Source organism: Rhinolophus sinicus, linkage group LG10 (genome assembly GCF_036562045.2).
Source record: "Rhinolophus sinicus isolate RSC01 linkage group LG10, ASM3656204v1, whole genome shotgun sequence".
NCBI lineage: Eukaryota > Metazoa > Chordata > Mammalia > Chiroptera > Rhinolophidae > Rhinolophus > Rhinolophus sinicus.
In genome coordinates this window covers 35704793-35727336 of record NC_133759.1, presented here as the reverse complement: position 1 = coordinate 35727336, position 22544 = coordinate 35704793, and the positions used below count along the sequence as shown (strand labels likewise).

Sequence of the window (22544 nt, the reverse complement as noted above, 5' to 3'; positions counted from 1 at the left end):
ATGCAGGGTCCAAGCAGATCTAAGCAGAGCCAGAAGCAGGTTTGTGGTAATTTGTTACACAGCAGTAGAAAACCAGTACAGCTAGAAAGAATCAAAGGAGAGGCCAATAGAAAGAGGTAGACTCTATCAGAAATCTCTTATACTTCATACTCTTGGCCTCTCCTCTGATTCTAGCTGTAGGTTTCATACTGCTGTGTGACAAATTGCCAGGAATTTAGGGGCTTAAAACAACACTAATTTAACTGTAATTGGAAAATCAATAAATTTTAAAAAACACAAATTTGTTACCTTTAAGTTCTGGAGATAAGAAGGTCCAAACAGGTTTTATAGAACTAAAATCAAAGTCTACATTCGTTCAGCAGGCTCTGGGAGGAAAAGCCATTCCTGGTTTATTTCCTTAGCTACTGGCCACATCATGATCGCTGCTTCCATTGCCACTTCTTTCTTGGACTTACGTTCTGCCTCCCTCCTACAAGGCTCTTGTGATTACACTGGGCCCAGGAGTAATCCAGGAAAATTTGTCAAGTCCCTCTGCCATGCAAGGTAACATATCCACAGGTTTAGAGGATGCGGACATCTTTGGGAGACCATCATTTAGCCTACCACACTAATCATAAGCTTAGGCTCATGGTTCCAGATAGCTTTTGACTGTAATTCATTTGCTTTCTGCCCTGGGACTGCTCTTGTGTGCAGCCCTAAAGTGGAGGAGGAAGGAGAAAGAATTTATACCTCCTAGGGCAACTGTCAACTGATGGGAGAACAAGAGGAGATGATACGGTTTATTTCTGCCCATCCACGAGTGGACAATTTGAGAAGTAGCTTGGTCCTTAGAAGTTCTCACTGGGATTGAGCCCTAGTTGCAGAAGCAGTGAAGAACTCGGTAACACATTCTTCTTTTTTTTTTTTTTTAATTAAATTTATTGGGGTGACAATTGTTAGTAAAATTACATAGATTTCAGGTGTACAATTCTGTATTACATCATCTATAAATCCCATTGTGTGTTCATCACCCAGAGTCAGTTCTCCTTCCATCACCATATATATATTCGATCCCCCTGACCCTCATCTCCCACCCCCCTTGGCTTTTCTTCTTTCATTCACCTTGATACCTTCCTTGCTCTTGTTCCCCAGGATCATCTGCCAAGTAAGTTATCTGCATACAACTCTTTGCTTTTAGATTGTACTTTAGAGAATAGGGAGGACATCTGGTTAATACAAAAAGTTTTAGACACAGAAAAGGGAAACATGATGATTTAATAAAATGAAAGCTATATGCGTAGTAGGGTATCTAGTCTTGACACCATTACTTTATAACATTAAGTCAAATTTCTTAACTTCTCTTAAGTTTTATCAATTGTAAAATGAATGGCTTAACTTCCATTATTATCTACAGTTCCTTTCACCTGTAAACCTTTATGACACAATCAACAGTGTTATAGATTGGTGACAGGGGACAGCAGCAAGGCAGAGTAGTGGGATTATCAACAGAGGCCCACCAAGGAAATTGCTGGACGAAGGCAGTCAGAAAGGTAATGTGGCCTGGATTGAAAAAGCCATGGAAAAATTAGAACCCTTATACACTGCTGGTGGGAATGTAAAATGCTGCAGCCACTTTGAAAAACAGCCCAGCTATTCCTCAACAGGTTAAACATAGTTACCATATAACCCAGGAATTCCATTCCTAGTTATACACCAAGAGAAATGAAAACATATATAGACATAAAAACATAGAATGAAGTTGAACACTTACATTACACCATATACAAAAATAACTCAAAATGGACTAAAGACCTAAGTGTAAGAGCTGAAACTATAAAATTCTTTGAAGAAGAGCAAAAGTTTCATGACATTGGATTTGGCAATAATTTTTTAGATCTGACACCAAAAGCAAGGCAACAGATTGGAAAAAACAGATTATACTTCATCAAAATTAAACTCTTTAGTGCATCAAAGGACACGATCATGAAACGGAAGATAATATTTGCAAGTCACATATCTAAAAGGAGATTCATAGCCAGAATATGATTATTTTTAAGAAATCCTTACAATACAGAATTGTACACCTGAAATCTATGTAATTTTACTAAAAATTGTCACCCCAATAAATTAAAAAAAAAAATCAAAAAAAAAAAAAATCCTTACAACAAAAAATAAACAACCCAGTTAAAAAATGGGCAAAGGACCTGAATAGACATTTCTCCAAATATACACAAATAGCCATGAACCACAAGATGCTCAACATTACTATCATTAGAAAAATGCAAATCAATACCACAGTGAGATGCCACCTCACACTCAATTAGGACTGCTATTATCAAAAACCAGAAAATAACAAGTATTAGTGAAGACACAGGGAAAGTAGAACCCTTGTGCACTGCTGGTAGAGATAAATGTAAAACGGTTCAGCCACTGTGGAAAGCAGTTAGTCGTTCCTCAAAAAATTAAAAACAAAATTACCATATGATTCAGTAATTCTATTTCTAGGTACATACCCAAAAGAAATGAAAACAGGGTCTTGAAAGGATATCTTGAATGGACAAATTCATAAAAGTATTATTCACAACAGCCAGAAAGCAGAAGCAACCAAAGTGTCCATCAAAAGATGAATGGGTAAATAAAATGTGAAATATACAATCAATGGAATATTACCAGCCCTAGAAAGGAAATTTTGACACGTTACTACATAGATAAACCGTGAAAAGAGTATGCTAAGTGAAATAAGCTAATCACAAAAGGACAAATATTGTATGATTCCACTTACACAAGGTTCCTAAGTAGTCAAATACACAGACTGAAAGTAGAACGGTGGTTGCCAGGGATTAGGGGGCTGGATGGCAGAATAAGAAGTTAGTGTTTAATGGACACAGAGTTTCAGTTAAGGAAGATGAAGAAGTTCTGGAAATAGATGGTGGTGATGGTTACACAACAGTATGTAGGTACTTAAAGCCAAAAAACCATATGCTTAAAATGGTTAAAATGGTAAATTTTATATGTATTTTACAATAAAAGTGGTATATGAATGTTCATAGCAGTATTACTCATAATAGTCAAAGGGAAAAACAATCCAAATGTGCATCAACTAATGAATAAATACAGTGTGGTATATCAATGGAACATTATTCAATAATAAAAAGAAATGAAGTACTGATACATGCTATAATATGAATCTTAAAACATTATGTTGTGAAAGAAGCCAGTCACAAAGGACCACATATTATATGATTCTATTTACATGAAATGTCCAGAATGAACAAATCTATATTGACAGAAAGTAGATTAATAGATGCCTAGGGTAGAGGGAAGGGGATATTAGAAGGTGAATACCAAAACGAGTGGGGTTTCTTTTTCGTGTCATGTAAATGTTCTAAATTGTGGTGATGGATGCAAAACTGTGAAAATACTAAAAGCCACTGAACTTTAAGTGCAGCACTTTAATGAGAGAATTATGTTATGTGAATTATATCTCAATAAAGGTTTTTTGGGTGTTTTTTTTTTAAGCCAACAAGACTCAGTGACTGAATGGAATTGTAAAATAAAGCAAAGGGATGAACAAAAGATAACTATTAGAATAGAAACACTACAGCTGAATTCTTGTTCTGTCATTTATTATGTGTATGACATTGAGCAAGTTACTTAACCTCTCTGTGCTTCAGTAACACCTATGTACAGGGTTGTTGTGAAGATTAAACAAAATAATACGTAAAATACTTAGTATTGTGCCTGCTATATAATTGTCCTTCCCTGCCCTATCCATTTAACTAACGCTAAAAATTCCACCACCAATAGTATGGAAATATAAATTCAATGATAATTATATCTGAATTTCATGATAAGGAAGTTATGTTTATTCCAGTTAGCAAATAACCTAAAGTCACCAATTATATACAAATGACAAAGCAATTTTCAACTGCTAATTTACTGCAAGTTGAAATCCGAGGCAAAGGAAACAAGCTTTAGGTGACTCTTTTTACCAGTTATTTCTCAAGAACTTTTTCTCCTTCCTCCTTCATTTTTAAACACTTCTTTCCTTAATTACCTGCCTTTTACCTTACCCTTTAGTCCAAAGTATACTTACTTAGACTGCTATTGATCATGAGAAGGGCAACAATAACTTACTTTTTTCCATTACAATACAAGTTAAGATTAAAAATGACTGATCATGCAAGCTACGGGGCAGTTATCAAACTCTACCCAGCTAACCCCTCAAAGTGCCCTAAACAAAAAGATGAACCAACTTTAAAAAGATGAGAATCAGAAGGAATGCAAGAAAGTTCCTGCTTTCCCTTGTGTTGATGGCCTCTTACTTGTTTATCTGGAGACAGTCTCCTGTGTCATCTACAGGAAGGAACTGGAATTGTTCCATACTATACATAACCAAGTTCCACTACCAAAAAAAGGGAGATGGTCTAAGAAGTTGGTATTAGTACAATTTGACATATTAAACTATACTTCCATTTCAAATACACGCTCATTTCATTTCAATGTTAAATAAGAATCTATTCTCAAACTATTTTAAAGGACAATGCCTCTCAAAGGGACACCTGCATTATAAATGCTTCCGGAATAAGATTCAGTGAAAGGATGTGGTTAAGAAGCATAAACAGATGAACTGCCATTGTACTGCTACGATTTTGTACACGTTCAGAACAGCAAATTCCTACTAAACACATTACAAAATAAATTAATACATGTTATCTCTATATAGGCTTTTAGTACAACTCTTACTCACTGTAACATTTGAAGAAAAATTGCTATAAGCCCAGAAACCTTTTCTCCCTCCACAAACTCCTTAATGCCTAACTTAATGACTCCTTGATGTCTAACTGTATTATCTCATTGTATTTCACTTCAGAAATGTTTACTGGACACTTAGTGCACAGAGCAAGTATGTTAAGTACTTTTAGTACAACATTTTAATAATCCCCATAGCAACCTTATGAAGCAGATATTAATATCACCATTTTATAACCTTCATGGAAGGTAACATTTTAGAACCTTCAAATGCATGTCACAAGGAATAGCTAGCTACACCAGTGGCAGCCAATCTAACCATCACTTTCTTTAAACTCTATGCTGGTTTCCTTAACGCTGTATTAAAATTGTTTCTCCTCCCCCTTCTCCACCGACTCCTGGTTTCCACTTCTGGCTCCTCTTTTTTCTCTCCTTAAGTCATCTGCTCACCTCAGTATATACCCTCTCAATAGATTATCCATTTTTTAAGGCTTCATCTTATCACCTCTGCCTGGTTGAATATCAATTCTGTAATTCCAATTGTGTCCTCTAATCCCACCTACCATTCCTCAACATTTCTACCTGAATGTCTTGCTATCGCCCCAAACTCAACATGTATAAATCCGTTTATCATTATCTCCAGAAAGCCAACTCTTCCATCCAACCTCTTTACTTCTGTTAATTATAAATCACTATCATCCCATTCACCCCGACTCCCTAAATCACACAGCAATTTGTGTTGGTTTTCCTTTGAAATGAGTCTCGTTCATCTTTTTCTGTTCCATTAATACTGTCACCACTAAAATCCAAGCCCTCAGCAATTCACCTAAATTATGATAAGGGCTCTTGGTTATCATTCATTCCAGTCTCTCTACTTTAGTCTGTTTTGCATAGTAGTCATTCATTTGTACAACACATTTACTGAAAGACTTGTGGGTACTAAGCATTGGCTGGTTGCTGCAGGGATAATCAGTGAGAAAGATATCCAGCAGTGGACACAGGTAACGCAAACAAAAATTTTCTCAAATAAAATAATTATAGACTGTGATAATTATAAACACAATGCTATCACAACGAACAGAGAACAGGAGGGCTACTTTAGTTAGGGATTTTAGTTAGAGATGGATTTTAAGCTGAAACTTGAAGATGAAAGGAGGAAGTCATGTAAAAATTTAAAGTAGAGTGCTCCAAGCAAAGGAAACTACAAAACACACAGTAGGAGGGGAAAAGCTTGGCATGTTATGGGATATGATCTAGACCAATGCAGCTTGAGAACAGTAATGGGGAAAGTGGTACAAAGTAAGGTTGGAACAGACCGAGGTGGATTTTACTCTATGCATAATAAGTCAGTAAAGGATTTTGGTTTTTTTTTAAAGCAGGGGAGTTCTAATTAAATATTCACTATGACAGAGACTGCTAGTGCTCATTAACATCTACTTCTCCTCTCCTTCATTAGCACTGTTTTACTACATTTCCCAGCCACCCCTGTAGTTAGGTGGGATCATGTGACTCAAGTTCTGACCAATGGAATGTGGGCAAAGTGGTATGTGCCAATTCCAGCCTGGGCCCTAAAAATTTTCCTCCATATTCTCTTCCCTTTTCAACACAATGTCAACATGGTGATGATACAAAAAAAATAGAGGAGGCTGTGTCCCTGAGTGTCTGCATAGAGTAGAGGTGTCCCCACTCCTACTCCATCACATATACACTGGATCGTGATGTGAAAAATATAAACTTCCATTGTATTAAGCCACTAAGATTTGTTGCTTATTAGAGCTGCTAGCATATCATGTCTAATACAGAAATCTCAAAAAGTATTGCTCTGATTGCTGTGTGAAGAACAAGTTACAAAGAAAGGAAACAGTAAAATAAAAAGACCACTTAAGTCTCAACAATAAAAAACGAATTAAAAAACATAGGACTTAAATAGATATTTCTCCAAAGACATACAAATGGCCAACAAGCATATGAAAGGATGCTCAACATTACAATTCATCAGGAAAAACCAAATCAAAACCACAAAGTGACATCACTCATACCCATTATGATGGCTACCATAAAAGAGAAAGAGAGACAGAGAGACAGAGAGAGAGACAGAGAGAGAGAGAGAGAGAGAGAGAGAGAGAGAGAGAGAGAGAGAAAGGAAGGGAGGGAGGGAGGGAGGGAGGGAGGGAGGAAATAACAAGAATTGGTTTGGTGAGGATGTGGAGAAACTGGAACTTCTGTGCACTACTGGCAGGAATGTAAAATGGTGCCACCGCTATGAAAAACAGTATGGCGGCTCCTCAAAAATATTAAACAGAGAATTATCATATGACCCAGCTATTCCTGAAAGTAGAGACTCGAACAGATATTTGTACATCCATGTTCACAGCAGCATTATTCATAATAGCTACAAGGTGGAAGCAACCCAAGTGTCCATCAATAGATGAATGGATAAATAAAATGCGGTATACAAGTATATAATCAATGCAATACTACCAGCCTTAAAAAGAAAGGAAATTTTGACACTTGAGACAACATGAATGGACCTTGAAGACATTATGCTAAGTGAAATCAAGCTGTCACAAAAAAGACAAACACCATATGATTCCACTTACATGAGGTACCTTGAGCAACCAACTTCATAGAAACAAAGAATGGTGGTTGCCAGGGGTTAGGGAGATGGGAGAGTGGGGAGTTGTTTAATTGGTACAACGTTTCAGTCTTGCCAGATAAAAAAGTTCTGGAGATTGGTTGCACAACAATGTGAATACACTTAATACTTAACTGTACACTTAAAAATGGTTAGGATGATAAATTTTATGTTATGTGTACTTTACCACAATTAAAAAATAGAGAGGGGGGAGTGGTGGAGAAAAAAAACACCAGTTAATATAATCATTATGTTGTACACCTGAAACTACTATGTTATATGTCAATTATATCTCAATAAATAAAAATGACACTACAAATCACTAGTCAAAAAGGAAAAAAGCAAAACAAAACAAAACAAAAAAACAGCTAAGAGACAAACAGTCCAAGTAAAGATACGATGGTAGCTTAGACTTGATGGTATAGTGACCATGTAGATACAGAATAAAAGAATTCAAGCTGTATTTGGAGACAGAAGAGACAAGACTTGATGATGGATTGGAAGTGGGGGCAGGGGGTGAAAAAGAATCAAATATGACACCTGGCTTTTAGTTACTGAGTGGATGGTAATATCAATTTAATGAAATGGGAAAGATTGAGGAATGGACAAATGGGGGTGGAGTGTGCAGTTTAAGAGCTAGGGAATCAAGGCTTTATTTTTATTGTCTTAAGTTCAAAATATCAAGAGGCAACATTAAGTAACTAGCTTGATATGTATGGCCTATTGTATTTTCCAAAGATGGCTGAAACAGTATCTCCCATTCTACATGCTGCTTCCTGTGTGATTTAGATCCCACCTTTTAGTGGAAGGACAGTGAATGAATCTGAGTAGGCTTATTACTATTTAGAACTGAAGCTATGCAACTTCCAAGGCTGTCACAAAAGGTGGTACAGCTTCTGTGAGACACCTAGAGATGCTTGTTCTTGGCACCTCGCCATAATGCTATGATGAAGACCATGCAACCGAGGGAGAGATACATGGAGAGGAACCAGGGCAGGCCCCCAACCCACAGCCAGCCAAGGAAGTGCCAGCCATCTGTTAACAGCAACTTGTCAAAAACGTAAGTAAGCCATTTTAAAAATGTACCCCTCCAGCCAGCCTAGATGATACCACATGGAACAGAAACATGCCATCTCCACCCAAGTACTGCCCAAATGCAAATCGTAGATCCATGAGCAAAACCGAAACAAAACAACCCACACCCCTGGCCAAGGTTATTGTTTTAAACCACTCAGTTTGGGAGTGATTTTTACACAGCAAAAGATAATGGATACAATATATGTCTCTGGAGTTCTGGGCAGAGATCTTGCCTAATACACAAATTTGTGAACCACCCACCTATCAATACTATATAAAAATCACAGGATTGAATGAGATCTCCTAAGGGAGAGTAACGAAGCTGTAAAACTCCAATATAAAAAACTAAGCAAAGAAAAGACATCACTAATTCAACTCCAAACTCTTTGACCAATTCCTAAATTAAGATATATAACTATCAAGTATTCTATTAATTTCATTGACAAAATTAATTTCAGCGCCTTCTCTCCTGCTCAGACCTGGACTTAATATTCTTTTACATGATCATCAGTTAGCAGTCAGGCAATCCTCTTTATCATCACTTTAGGGATCTCCTTTGTTCTCTTTAGAATTTGATTTCCTGTTTCCTGTAACTCTTCTTCTTTCATTGGGGTTTACTCCTTCCTTTTGGTGGGTGGAGCAAATCACACAATAGCTTCCTGGGAAAGGAAGAAGCAAGAGAAATGTTTGGAGACCTTACAAGTCTTAAAATACATTCTATATAACAATGCTTAATAATTTGGCTGGGTAAACATTTTAGCTTGGAAATCATTTTCCCTCAAATTTTGAGAGCATTGTTCAGTCTTCTAGCTTGTGAGGTTGCAGTTGAGAATACTGAATCTTTGTAATGTGGCCCATCTGCCCCGTCAGGAAGTTTGCAGGATCTTCTTTGCCCCACGTATCCCAAAATTTCCCAATGACACACCTCAGTGTCTGTGTGTACTGGTTATTATTGTCCCTGACTTCAAACCTACTCTTTTCTACTCTGCTTTGTCTGCTGGGGGACTGGAACCCTGCAAATCACACTTCTCCTTTAATAGCTGGCTCCCTATTTGACTGCCTATAAGGGGCACTAGAAAGACACTGGAAGAATAAAGGAGATAATACTCCTTTTCAGGTCCACATCAAACAACCATCAACCAACAACCTTCACTCTGGCAATAGCAATGGTTCCAGTAGGAGTTGTTGGTTCTAAGTCACCAATTTTTTTGCTTTTGTTTTTCCTACCATTCCCAGACCAGCCTCATCAAGTCTTCTAAAATACTTCCTGAACAGGCAGTAACTCCTCAGAAGTCTGAGTTTCAGCTCCTCAGGGCCACGTTTCAAGCTTCTAAATTCTAATCTCCACCTCTTCTCTTTGTTCTCCCAGCCCTAGAAGCTAGTAATTAAATACTTAATATAGTTTACAGGTTATGTGACTGTAAGTGGAATGAATAAACCAATTTTACCCTAAGCTAATTCATACAAACAAGAATTATGTTCCTATGGCACCTTATAGTAATAAGAAAACAAGGTTAAACAAAATTACTTCATTACTTTGAGGACCTGCTGTACTTCCCACACTTACAGTCTCTATGATACCTGAGAGTTCCCTGATTGCCTTGTCCGTTCTCCAACTACCTACTGTATTGGTTTCTGAGGGCTGCTGGACGAAGTCACACACAGCGGGTTGGCTTAGAACAGAAACCCGCATCTGATGGCTCCAGGGAAGGATGTTCCAGGCCTCTCTCCTAGCATCCGGTAGCCTCAGGCATTTCTTGGCTTGCAGGTGGCCGTCTTCCCTGTGTGTCAGCATCCAAATTTCCCCATTTTTAAAGAATACCAGTCACATTAGATTAAGGCCCATGCTAATGACCTCGCTTTAACTTGATTACCTCTATAAAGGTTCTATTTCCAGATAAGGTCACATACCAAGGTAGTAGGGAGTTAGGGCTTCAATGTATTGTTTTTTGGGGGTGGGGATAATTCAATCCATAATATCTGGTTAAACAATCCTTTATATGAAGTTCTGTTACAATAAGTGATGTGGTCTCCATTCTCCTGACTAGACCCTGATTGAAAATGCATATCTATTTTCAACCATTTTCCTGAGTAAGCAGAATGCCCTCAATCTGCAAAATGATGTTCCTCAACTCTGGGGATTTTTAAAACTATTTCACTGATATTTCTTCTCTGTTCTTTTCTCTGTTCTCTCTCACTGGGACTTCTGTTATTTGGAAGTTAATCTCCTAAACTTTTATCTTTTTTCAAATATTTTCCAACTTTTCCTATACTTTATGAAAGGTCTCCTCTACTTTAACTTCCATTCTTCTATTGAGTATTTTCTTCTTGCTATTATGCTCTAATTTTCAAGAGCTTTCTTTAATTCTGATTATTCCAAATTCCTTTTTTCTATTTGTTTTGCTTGCTTATATTAAAAGATTTCCTCATGCACCAGGTGATCCTTAATTGTCTGTTCATATTTAAAAGTAGGGCCCTAAAAGCTAATTATGAATAACTTAGTTTTTCTTCTTGGGATAGTAAGAGAAGCATCCTTTATGGTCCTACTTGATTACCAGAATTCTGGGACCGAAAGAGGAGAAGAGGCCTCAATAAGGGTCCCAACACTGAGCACATTTACTTAATCCAAGTGTTTTCCTGTAGGACACCTGGCCTTCAGTTATGTCTAGTGCCCACCCCTCTCAGAGATACTCTCTCCTGCAGAGGATAAATCTTCAGTCTTCTGCTAGTGCAGTAAAGAGGGCAGTCACTTGGCTACATAAATTGACAGAGATTGAGGTTCAAGCCGCTTTTTATTTTTTTGTAATAGCTTACAAAGACACAATTCACATACTATACAACTGACTCATTTAAAGCATACAATTCAATGGTTCTTAGTACATTCACAGAGTTGTGCAACCATCACCACAATTTTAGAACATTTTCATCGTACCAAAAAGAAACACCATACCCTTGATCAGTCATTTCCCATTGCCCTCTAATCTCCCCCACCTCCAGCCCTAGGCAACTAATTTATTCTGTCTCTACAGATTTGCATTTTCTGGACATTTCATACAAAAAGATTCACATATGTGGTCTTTTTTATTGGCTATTTTGCTCAGCATAGTATTTTCAAGGTTCACTCATGTTATAACATATACCAGTTCTTCATTCCTTTTTATTGCCAAATAATATTCCATTGTGTGGATATGCATTTTATTTATCCATGATTTGGTTGGTGGACATTTGGGTTGTTTCTTCTTTTTGGCTACTACGATTGGTTGAGCTGCTTCTTAAACAGTTTTAAGCAATCCTATTTTTAGCACCACTCTCACCAGCTCTTTGACAAAAATGCCTGTGCTACCAATTCCTGAGCCAGAGGATTCTTTTCCATTTTCCCACTGCCAGTTTAGGATTGAATACTTTTAAGTCTACTAAGAAGTTTCTATCAGTCTGTTTGCTTTCCAGATCCCAAAATTTATTGTTTCTTCCATTCTCTTTACCATGTAGTTCAAAATCTCTAAAAAATATCCTTTACTATTACCTTTATAGGCTTTGTAGGGGAGTGAAAGTAAATGCATCTTTTCACTCATCCATCTTTATCCAGAAGTCCTTTGAATTATTTTTAGCCCTTATTCTTTCTAACGTATACCTTTTAAGACTATATATATATATATATATATATATATATATATATATATACACACACACACACACATACATACATACTTCCCTTTAAGCATGGCTGACCTGTATCCCTTAAGTTACATTTTCATCATTCAGTTCAAAATAGTTTAATGTTATTTCTTCTTTAATCACTGGGTTACTTAGGAGTATTGCTGTTTATTTTTCAAATAGCTGACAATTTTCTAGTTATCTTTGTATAATTAACTTCTGGCTTAATTCCAACATGTCAGAGGACAAACTTTAGAATTATTTCCATCTTTTTTATGATCCAGCATATGGGGAAAATTTCCATAGGCACTTGAAAAAAAATCTGTATTCTGCAGGTGCTGGGTGAAATGTTCTATTACATCAATTAGACTCACTTGCTAATTGTGTTGTTCAAATCTTTTCTTTTGACTTTTTTGTCTTATTGTTCTACTAATCAAAGAAGTATGATAAAATATACTATATTTTGCTTATGGATTTGTCTAATTCTCTTTTTAGTTCTGCCAGTTTTTGCCTACCAAGTTGGTAAAAATTAGAATGGTAACACACAGTTAAGGAATACTATTTGTTGATAAATGTAATATTGATATGTTTTGTTCTGAATAGCAGTTTGGCAACAGCAACATTTAAAACATCTATATCTTTGAATCCAGTTATTTTATATCTAAAAATTTATTCTACAGCTCTTTATGTGCACCAAATACTGCTTAGAAGTTAAATGGATTCACTAATTCTCATTTAAACTTTATAATAATCGATGAAAAGGTATCAGCCCCATATTACATGAGAAAAATGAGGTTTACAGAGGCCTAAGCCTAAAGTTATGAAGCCTATACTGAAATTTAAGTTGTCTCCAGAATACTTAAATTTATACATATTAACATGCAAGGATGTTTATAAAAGCCAAGTCAGAAAACAATACAATATAGTATGTGATCGTATTTTTTAAAAAGTGAGCATGAATTTGTATATTCATAGAAACAAATCTGGAATATACATATTAAAAGTGGATAAATACTAAAGACAAGATACAATTTAGAAGAATTAATTATTCAAGAAAACTGATGAAAACACTCACATAATTAAGATAAAACATAACTGAGTTTGTCCACAGCCAGGACTTTAAGACATTTTCCTGTAAGAATGTAATTCCTGTTTCTTCCACTCTGATATGTGGTTCACATTAATACTCCCTCTTATTTTATTTCTGACTGCTATCAGGTAGAAAAACACAACCACACACATATGTATGTGTATGTGTGTGTGTGTGTGTATACACACACATATATGTATATCACTGCCTAGAACAGCTTCTTGCTTAGAGCCAGTTTATTTTGCCAGTTATGATTTACCAACTACACAAAGGGGTGATGAAAATGACTCATTTAAAATATGACTTGGGCCCATTCTCAATATGACAATTGCCCCTTTCCCCATTTTTCAAAGAACATGCACCTATGTTCCATACTTAGATGACAAGACAAAGAACAATGTACACATACACATATTAGGTGTTCTGTGATTTCTTTCATCAACACTTTGCTTTTCCTGTTACATTTTACATTAAAAATATCTCACATCCCTGATAATCGAGTATATCCTACCAATTCTTAGTCATAACTTCCATGATATGCACTAGACTAAATTAAAACAAATAGCTTCAGGAAGTACCAAGACTGTAAAGTTTAAGTGTAGGTAAAAATAGTAGTAGGCTAGAAAGAGCTATATTAAAGGAAATCAGAAACTTTATAACAAAGACAGCATAGGGAAACTTTTTCTGTAAAGGGCCAGATAGTAAATATTTTAGGCTTTGCGGGCCACACATGGTCTCTTTCATATATACATATACATATATATATATATATATATATATGTATATATATATATATATACACACATTACATATATATGTGTATATATATATATATATATATATATAAAACATACATATATATGTGTGTGTGTATATATACATATCATACAGACAATTAAGTTCACAAACTTGTTGCAACGATGTTGCTAATCTTTTTTGATATCACAGGGATTATTCATTATGAAGTTGTACCAACTGGACAGTTGACCAAGTTTACTATTTGGAAGTGCTGAAAAGGCTGCATGAAAAAGTTAGACGACCTGAACTTTTCACCAACAATTCGTGGTTCTTGCATCACGACAACGCACCAACTCACCTGGCACTGTCTGTGAGGGAGTTTTTAGCCAGTAAACAAATAACTGTATTGGAACACCCTCCCTACTCACATGATCTGGCCCCCAATGACTTCTTTCTTTACCCAAAGATAAAGGAAATACTGAAAGGAAGACATTTTGATGACATTCAGGACATCAAGGGTAATATGACGACAGCTCTGACGGCCATTCCAGAAAAAGAGTTCAAAAATTGCTTTGAAGGTTGGACTAGGCACTGGCTTCGGTGCATAGCTTCCCAAGGGGAGTACTTCGAAGGTGACCATAGTGATATTCAGCAATGAGGTATGTAGCACTTTTTCTAGGATGAGTTTGTGAACTTAACTGTCTAACCTCGTGTGTGTGTGTGTGTGTGTGTGTGTGTGTGTTTATAACACTTTAAAAATGTAAAATCAAATCATTCTTAACTAAGGGCAGTACTTTTTGAGGGGTTCCAATTAAAATAGTGGATTACATACATAAAAGTTTTCTGGCAGTTGTTGTTGTTTTTACTGGAAAGCAAACAGCAACAGAATTTTGGAAGCTAAAAGACAGATGGACAACTGGTAACTAACTCAATTAGTGAATTCCGGAAAGGTGAAGTCTAACCCTAACTCCTAACAGGAGTTGAAAAACCCGACTTATACCTTGGAATCCTCAAAAGATTCAGGAACCGGCAGCCCCTGCTATTGCTTAATCTGAGAGAAGAAAGGGTTAAGTGAGGAAGACTGGCTGAGTTGTCTGAGAAGTCCTTACATCCTTAGAAATTTCCTTCCCAAATCTACCTGATGGTGGCTACTCCACTCTGACTAGGAGTCACCAGATGTAATTAAAGATCTGCATACCCTACCAAAAGTGGGGAAATGAGAAATCCAGCCCCTTACACCAAAAACAAACAAACAAACAAACAAACAAAAAACTGGTGGCCAAACCTTCAGCCCTCAAGCAGATTGAGTGTTCCCCTCATGAACCTCACACAAGAGGAAACACCTCCCAGACATCAGCGTTTTCTCAAAAGGGGCTCACTTGGACCACCATGCAATGAAGTTCAAAGTCTTTAGGTCCCCATCAATTCAGGCCTTCTGTCACAAGATAACACCCAAGGATTCCTGACACCTGAAGTAAGCCTCCAACGTGAAAGTTAGAGGCCAATACAGAAGAGTCTGCAAAAAGAAAAAAAAGTTTTCAAAAAAGTAATTTATAGACTCAGAAATTAGAGGAGATAGTGCTTCCATAAAACAAGCACAGGATATTCTCTATAAAAACATTTTTTTAAGGAAAAAAAAGAGCTCTTGGGAAATCAAAATCTTGACAGCAATAATGAAATTTTCAACAGAAGGCTTAGGAAATAGAGCAAAATGATCAGCAGATGAAAAACAGCAGAAAGAATAGAGGACTAGTCTAAGAGATCCAAACAAATAACAGGTTTCAGAGATATAGAAAGAGAAGGGGGAAGAGGAAACCATTGTTATGGACTGAATGGTGTTGCCCCCCAAATTCATGTTGAAGTCCTAAACCCCAATGTACCTGTATTTGGAGAAAGAGCTTTAGGAGGTAATTAAGGTTAAATGAAGTCATAAGGTAAGGCCCTAATCCACAAGGACTGATGTCCTCGTAAGAGGAGGACAGAAGGGCCTTGTAAGGACAGTGGAAAGGTGGCTGTCTATAAACCAGAAAAAGATCTCAACAGAAACCAACCCTGAGGCCACCTTGATCTTGAATCTAGCCTTGAGAACTGTGAGAAAATAAATTCTGTTGTTTAAACCACCCAATCTGTGATATTTTGTTATGGCAGCCTAGAAAACTATTAATAATATAACCATGAATGAAATAAATCAGTGGATCCCAGAACTAATGAACATAATTTTACAGATTTGGAGAGCACGATGATATCCAGGAAAACACACAAAAACAGATGTATCCAAGTAACACCTTCATGAAATTTCAGAACCTAAGAGATACAAAATTCCAGAAAGGCAAAAAACATTAGAACCAGGAATCAGAATGTCTTCAGAATTCTCAAAAGATCAGAAGCTAGAAAACAATGGAGAGACGCCTTCAGAATTCTGAAGGGAAATGATTTCCAACCGACAATTCATTGCCTAACCAAATCAGGAAGTAGGAAGACAAAAAAAAGGTTTTCATTAATGCAAGATCTCAACCTTTCACAGGAATTTACTGTAGGATATACTCCATCAAATGGAGGAGTCAAACCAAAAAAAGAACCACACGATTTACAGGGAGTAGATTTAACAGAGGAAAAAGGCAAAGGGAGTCACCAATTTTATGGTAAAAGGAGAAATCCCAAAAAACTACTATGGACCAGCCAGAAAGCTGGTTTGAGCCGGTTTAAAAACTGGTAAATAAGGACACAGCAATTCTACTCCCAGGTATATATACCCAAAAGAAATGAGTGTCTATATCTATTAAAAGAATTCCAAGTAAATGTTTATATCAGCTTTGTTCATAATAGCTTAAAAAAAAAAAAACTAAAAAAAAAACACAAAAACTGGAAACAAATCAAATATCCATTAATGAATTTTTTTTAAATTGTATATTCACCCAATGGAGTACTACCATCAGTGAAAAAAACTATTTTTGCACCCAACATCATGGGTGAATCTCACAAACACAATGTTAAAACTAGCCATCCACAAAAGTTATATACTGTATGGTTCCCTTTACATGAAGTTCAAGAACAGGCAAAAACAACCTTGGTGATGTAAGTCAGAACAGTGATTACTTTTGGGGATAGAAGATACTGATTGAGAGGAAGCATGAGAGAGCCTTCCAGAACATGAGTAATATTCTATACTTTGATCTGGGTGATGGGCATATGATGTCTACAAATGTAAAAATTTATTGAGGTACATACATTGAAATTTGCACACTTTGCAATTGAAAAAAATTTAACAATACTTTCTCTAGCAACTTTTTAAAGAAATTAATGAGATTTTCAGTTAGCTTCCACGAGAGGAATTAACAAAAAGGAGAAAAATTTTAAGGCCTTACACACAAAGTTCTTTCAGTTATTCATAATGGGGGGAAAAAACACCTGGAAATAACAATAAACGAGTGCCTTGCAAACTCTGGACTTCTCTGGTGTGAGAGAAATTATTATTTGGCATCTTTCATTACTAGCAGTCAAATTTAATACTAATTACCCTAAGGAAGCCATCTGCCTTAGGAAGAGCATGTTCACTGGTTCCAAAGCAAAAAAGAGCTTTACTATTCATGGCCCAAAGAGCAGCCTAAAAGAAAGGGAAAATAGCAAGACATGAAACTAGAAGTAGGCAAAAGATAAATCATGGAAGGCCTTCTAGGCCTTTTAAAGAACATAAAGAAATGGAAATAAAAAATAAAAATAAAAATTTCCCAGAGCAGCAGAGTTATGGAGGGTGGAAGTGGAAGGAAAGGGATTGTACACAAAGTATTCTAGATGTTTCTAAAAATGAAAAATGTTAGTGCCTGGACGTGATCAAGCATTTCCAAGGAAAAATTTCCAATGTCTTGTTTTAATAACACATTTTTGTAATATAGCTGGAATACTTAAAAAGTGCAGGCACATTAAGTTCTTTGCTGTATCTATTATTTGAGTTGATCTAAATGCAACATGATTTGGATGTACTGAAATTTTCGGGAGGCTGATTCTTTGAAAAGAAACAAACAAAAAAACCACCCTTTCTAGATACATTCATTTTTTTTTAAAGATTTCCCAAGCCATATTCTACTGTTTTTGTTCAATTGCTGTGTTTGAACAAAAGCAGAAAATCATTCATACCATACTTACATCCAATTCAGTAATCCTTACGTACAATTTTAGGAATAAAGAACAAGAGATTCAGTGTTTCAACAATTTATTTTAGCAGATAAGTTATTTAAACGAATAAAAACACGCCATTGTAAACAACCAAAAATTAAAAGAAAAATAGCCTGCTTCAGACCAAAAGAGTACAGCATTTCTTCCAGAGATATTTTACCTAATAGTTTTCTGTGCTACCTGTCTTACACCATTTAACTCTTGCTATATAAATGTAAGGAAAATACCAAGGCAATCCTACGCTGCTGCTATTAACAGAACTTTAGATTTAAGAGGTAAAAAAATGTGAAGAACAAATATATAAAAAAAAAAGTTCTCTAACTCCCCAAATAGAACAAATGATTTTTCAGAATGTTTTGCTTAATAAACAGATTGCTCAATAATCTGGTTCTTGACAGATGAACAAAATGACAAAGTAGCAAAATGTAAAAGTGTTACTGTTCTAACTTTAAAAAGAGAAAAAGAACATTTAGCTAGATCATTCAATTTAGTTACCTGATAAGCCCTCCGGGGTTTCCTCCAAACTATTATATTGTTTCCATTTACTTTCAAGGCCCCCAAAGATTCAGTCTCTTTATCAAGAAACTGAAACAAACTAAACTCCAGCAGTAAAATTTGTAAGAGATTCGTTTACTTTTTAGTGGGTCATAGGAAGCAACTAGAGACATTTTTGTTAATGCTGTTGATACAAAAAGCTGTACGTAGACTTTTAAATCACTGTTTCAATAATTTAAATAATGCAGGTCATGAAGGTAGCCCTGTCCCCATAAAAACATTCTGAATTTATGAGAAGGCGCAAGTATACAAAATGAAAAGTAATGTGAAGCAAACAACACAAAACAATATTGCAAGAGAGGAATAATACAGTTTCATAAAAGACACACAGGAAACTTCTAAAAACACAGAACTTCAGTTAGGAAATAATATAGGAAATCAAGGGTTGAGTCTTAACTCTGCCACCATTATAAGATGTATGAATTTCAGTGCAGTTATTCTGTATGAATTGCATTTTCCTTATCTATAAAACGGAAGGTTAGATTCCAACTTTCCCACAATATTGTTCCATATTACGATACATGCCCATATCAGATTAAAACCCAATGATAAAATAAGGGCTATGGGTTCAAAGGAAAACAGAGAACAGAAAGATCTGGAAGGCTGCAATGAAGGATGAAAAATGAAACTTCAACAAAATCTGACTTCATTTGCTACTTGGGTTCTTTAGCGAGATAAATCTCTTTTAAAAAATAGGTAGACTACGCATAGACATTCCAACAGATATAAAGGTAGAAAAACACAAAGTCTAAATGAGAACGAGATTGGTTTGGTTAGGGTGGACAGCTCCTATAGAGAAACAGAGATGTCATTAGAAAAACAAGGGTTTGAGCATATTGTTAGAAGGCTAGGAATTCTGAACTATATAGGTAACAGGGAGCTATTGCTGGTTTAACAGTGAGTGATATGTTCAACGCATTATTTTCAGATTAGGCAGAAGGCTGGATTTACTGAGTAGGAAGAAAAGGCAGATTGAAAACCTAGTTAAAAGCTAGTGGAAATGAACAGATACCTGAAAGAAATTTTTTAAAACAGCTTGACAAAAACTGGCCAACATTATGTGGATTGAGGGAGTCAAAGATAAAACCAAGGTTTGGATCATCAAAACAGCATATGGAATCAGTTTTGAACAAAGGACTATAAATTCTATCTTTGAAATAGTTTAAAATGAGGATCATCCAGATAGAATTGTTGCCTTAATTAAATAATCTTCAGATGTCACTTTTGGCCCTGTCAGTTGTCTTCCTAAAACAAGCATAGCAAAGTATTTATGAAGAATTTGTTAAATGCTTAGTGATTTCAAGAGTTTCCTCCAATCTTATGTATCAACTAAATAGTCATTTAGTCTTCATGTGTAGGTAGAAAACATTTGATAATTTTCTGTATTATAAAGGTGAGTAAATTGTAAAAGTTATTAAACTATGATTTAAAAAATGGAGTACATCTGTATTTATTAAATCAAGTCTTCCTGACAAGTGATTTATAACAATCAAATCTACCTTGAGCTTTGGGAGGAAAGTTCTCAAAGGTCCAAAAGAAATAAATCCAGCAGCATAAAGTATCACTCAGTATCTAATAAAACATTCTCTGTATGCTTCAAGTTTTATTTACATGGACCTGAAAGCAGTGGTAAAACCTGGACTAAAAGATAACGCTTAGAAAAATAAAGCAAACAATTTAAAATGTAATACGCAAATAAGCACCGCTGAGGAGTCTTGAACTCTGCAAATAGTGTTTACAGATATTATAGCTAATTCCTATAGATCACAATTTTCCCAAAGAAGAAAATTCCAGAATTTGTGATCAAGATGGAATGAAACTACTAGTCAACCAACGCATATTTCTTCAGTTACTGTCAAACTGAATGGGATACCTATTTTAAAAACTGAATAGTATAATTACCAAACAAACCAAACCTTCTTAAATTATTTCCCCATTTACTTTGTGACCTCGCTGAAAATTGAGACTGTAGGTACAGTGCTTTCCAGGTGCTTAATAAACTGCATGGTTGGTTTTCACATATCTACCAAAGTAAGATTTTAAAAATGAATACCTCGGCCAACACTTAGCCTTTTTAACCGAACATTGAACTTCTTTGCTCATCACCCAAGACGGAGTTAAAAAACTCTCCTTAACTTCATCCTTTCCTAATTCGTAAGGTTTCTTACCAAATCTAACGGGCAGAATTATTTTCAGATGACCAGTTCATCAGTTCGACAATAACTGAGCGTCTATAATGTTATAGTTCTCAACCCTGAACAAAATTCAGCTTCTCGAGCTCCTATTGGCAAATTTAACTTCATGGAAACACGTAAGAAAGGTTAAAAACCAACCTATCGAGATATATTTTTTTTACCGGATATATTACAACTCAAGTCAAAAGCTCACAACCTAAGCAACTCACGTACGAAACTATTAAAATAATCCAGATTTCCCAAGAACCAGGGAAACGGCTGGGGTGGGGGAGGGGCAGAGGGCTCATCCTGTGGATGTCCACCCTCCGCACAGGGCACGGGTCCCTCCCTCCCCTCCTCTAGGGCTGGAGGTGAGCGCGCCCCTTCCTTCCCCTACCACGTTCATACCTTCCTGCCCTTGCATTACGCCCTAACAGGCAAGATGACTTTTGGGGAGGAAAAGAAACAGAGAAGCGCGCACGCTGTACACTCCACCTCCCAACCTCGCAGGGGCCGCCAGCTAGGGGGCTCACCCAGACCTGGCGCTCGGGGGACGGACAGGGAAGACGTGGGGCCGCGCCCCCCAGGGCAGTGGCCGGAGGGTGCGCCAAGCCACAGTGCAAACGCCCAGGTCGGGCCGAGCAGCCTCCCCGCCCCCTCAGGCTCAGCTCCTGGCCCGCAGACGGCGCCCCCCGGGCCAACTTCGCCGGGGAAGAGGAAGCGACGCAGCTAATAACAGGTTATATGAACGCAAGGGGCAAGGAAAAGGTCTCTGTGCGTCTGCCTCTCGGCAGAGCCGTCTCTCCTTCCCTCTGCCGAGCCCCGGCGGCCCCAGCTCACCTGAGGAGGGCACCCGGACGCCGCCGCGCCCGCCGCGATGGCCGTTACGGCACGAGGCCTCCGCTCCGCCGCCGCGTAGCTCTCGGCAGAGGGGCGGAGCGCGCGAGGCAGGCGGGCGGGGCTGCAGCGCCGACTGGTCGCGAGGCCGCGGTCGGATCCGCGCGGGCAGGAAGTCCCCACCTGACCTAATTTGATAGGCTCAACCGCCCCCTTCCCTCCTATCCCTGACGCGAGAGTGGTCTGCGAAGCGCTGGGATTGGGCGGGCAAGCCTGTCAATCAAGTGCTGGAGTAAGCGGAGGCTGAGCCCAGAGAGAGAGGTAGAGGGTGAGAGGGTCGCCAGACCTCACCCTGTTCGCGTCGCATCTTCCTCCCTGGCTGACTGCTTTGGGCCTTCCTCCTCAGCGCCGCCGGAGAGACCTACAGCGCAAATGACTGCTTCCTGAGGTCAGCTCCAACTGCTCTGGGATCTTCCTCCTGGTTTCTGCTCCAGAAGAGGGTCCTGCCTGAGAAAGATCTTAGGGGCGGGGAGCAAAGAAGAAAAACCAAAAGGTCTGCAAATGGGGACCTGAGAAAAATGTAAGACGTATACTTAAATTGAGCCACAAACTGAAATAAACTGAGTCTGAGGGCCTTCGAAGTGCCCTAGTGCCTAGTTGGCTTCTAGTCTCGTTTATGGTGGTCATGCTCTGAGGAGAAAGGACAGTGACGGTCGGTGCTAGGTCTGCCCACTCCTAGGAACTCAGTCAGCCCCAGCCATCAGCCAGGTAACAGCAGTTAAACTAGTTCTCCGACGCCGGGGCTCCAGTCCCCCCACAACGTGCCTCATTCCTTCCTAACCATCTTTGTGGCTCGGCTTAGGCCAGCCTCCTCAGGGAA

The 22544-nt window shown here is 37.6% G+C and overlaps 1 protein-coding gene across 1 annotated transcript in view; it reads right to left on the bottom strand.

Annotated features, from left to right (window-relative positions):
- The window catches only part of NCK1 (NCK adaptor protein 1), an 80248-nt gene extending 58435 nt beyond the window's left edge, over positions 1-21813 (bottom strand). Inside the window, exon 1 of the mRNA XM_019747922.2 lies at positions 21668-21813. The gene's annotated coding sequence lies outside the window, so the exon portion shown is untranslated. The remainder of the gene's footprint in view (positions 1-21667) is intronic.
- Positions 21814-22544: the final 731 nt, after the last annotated feature.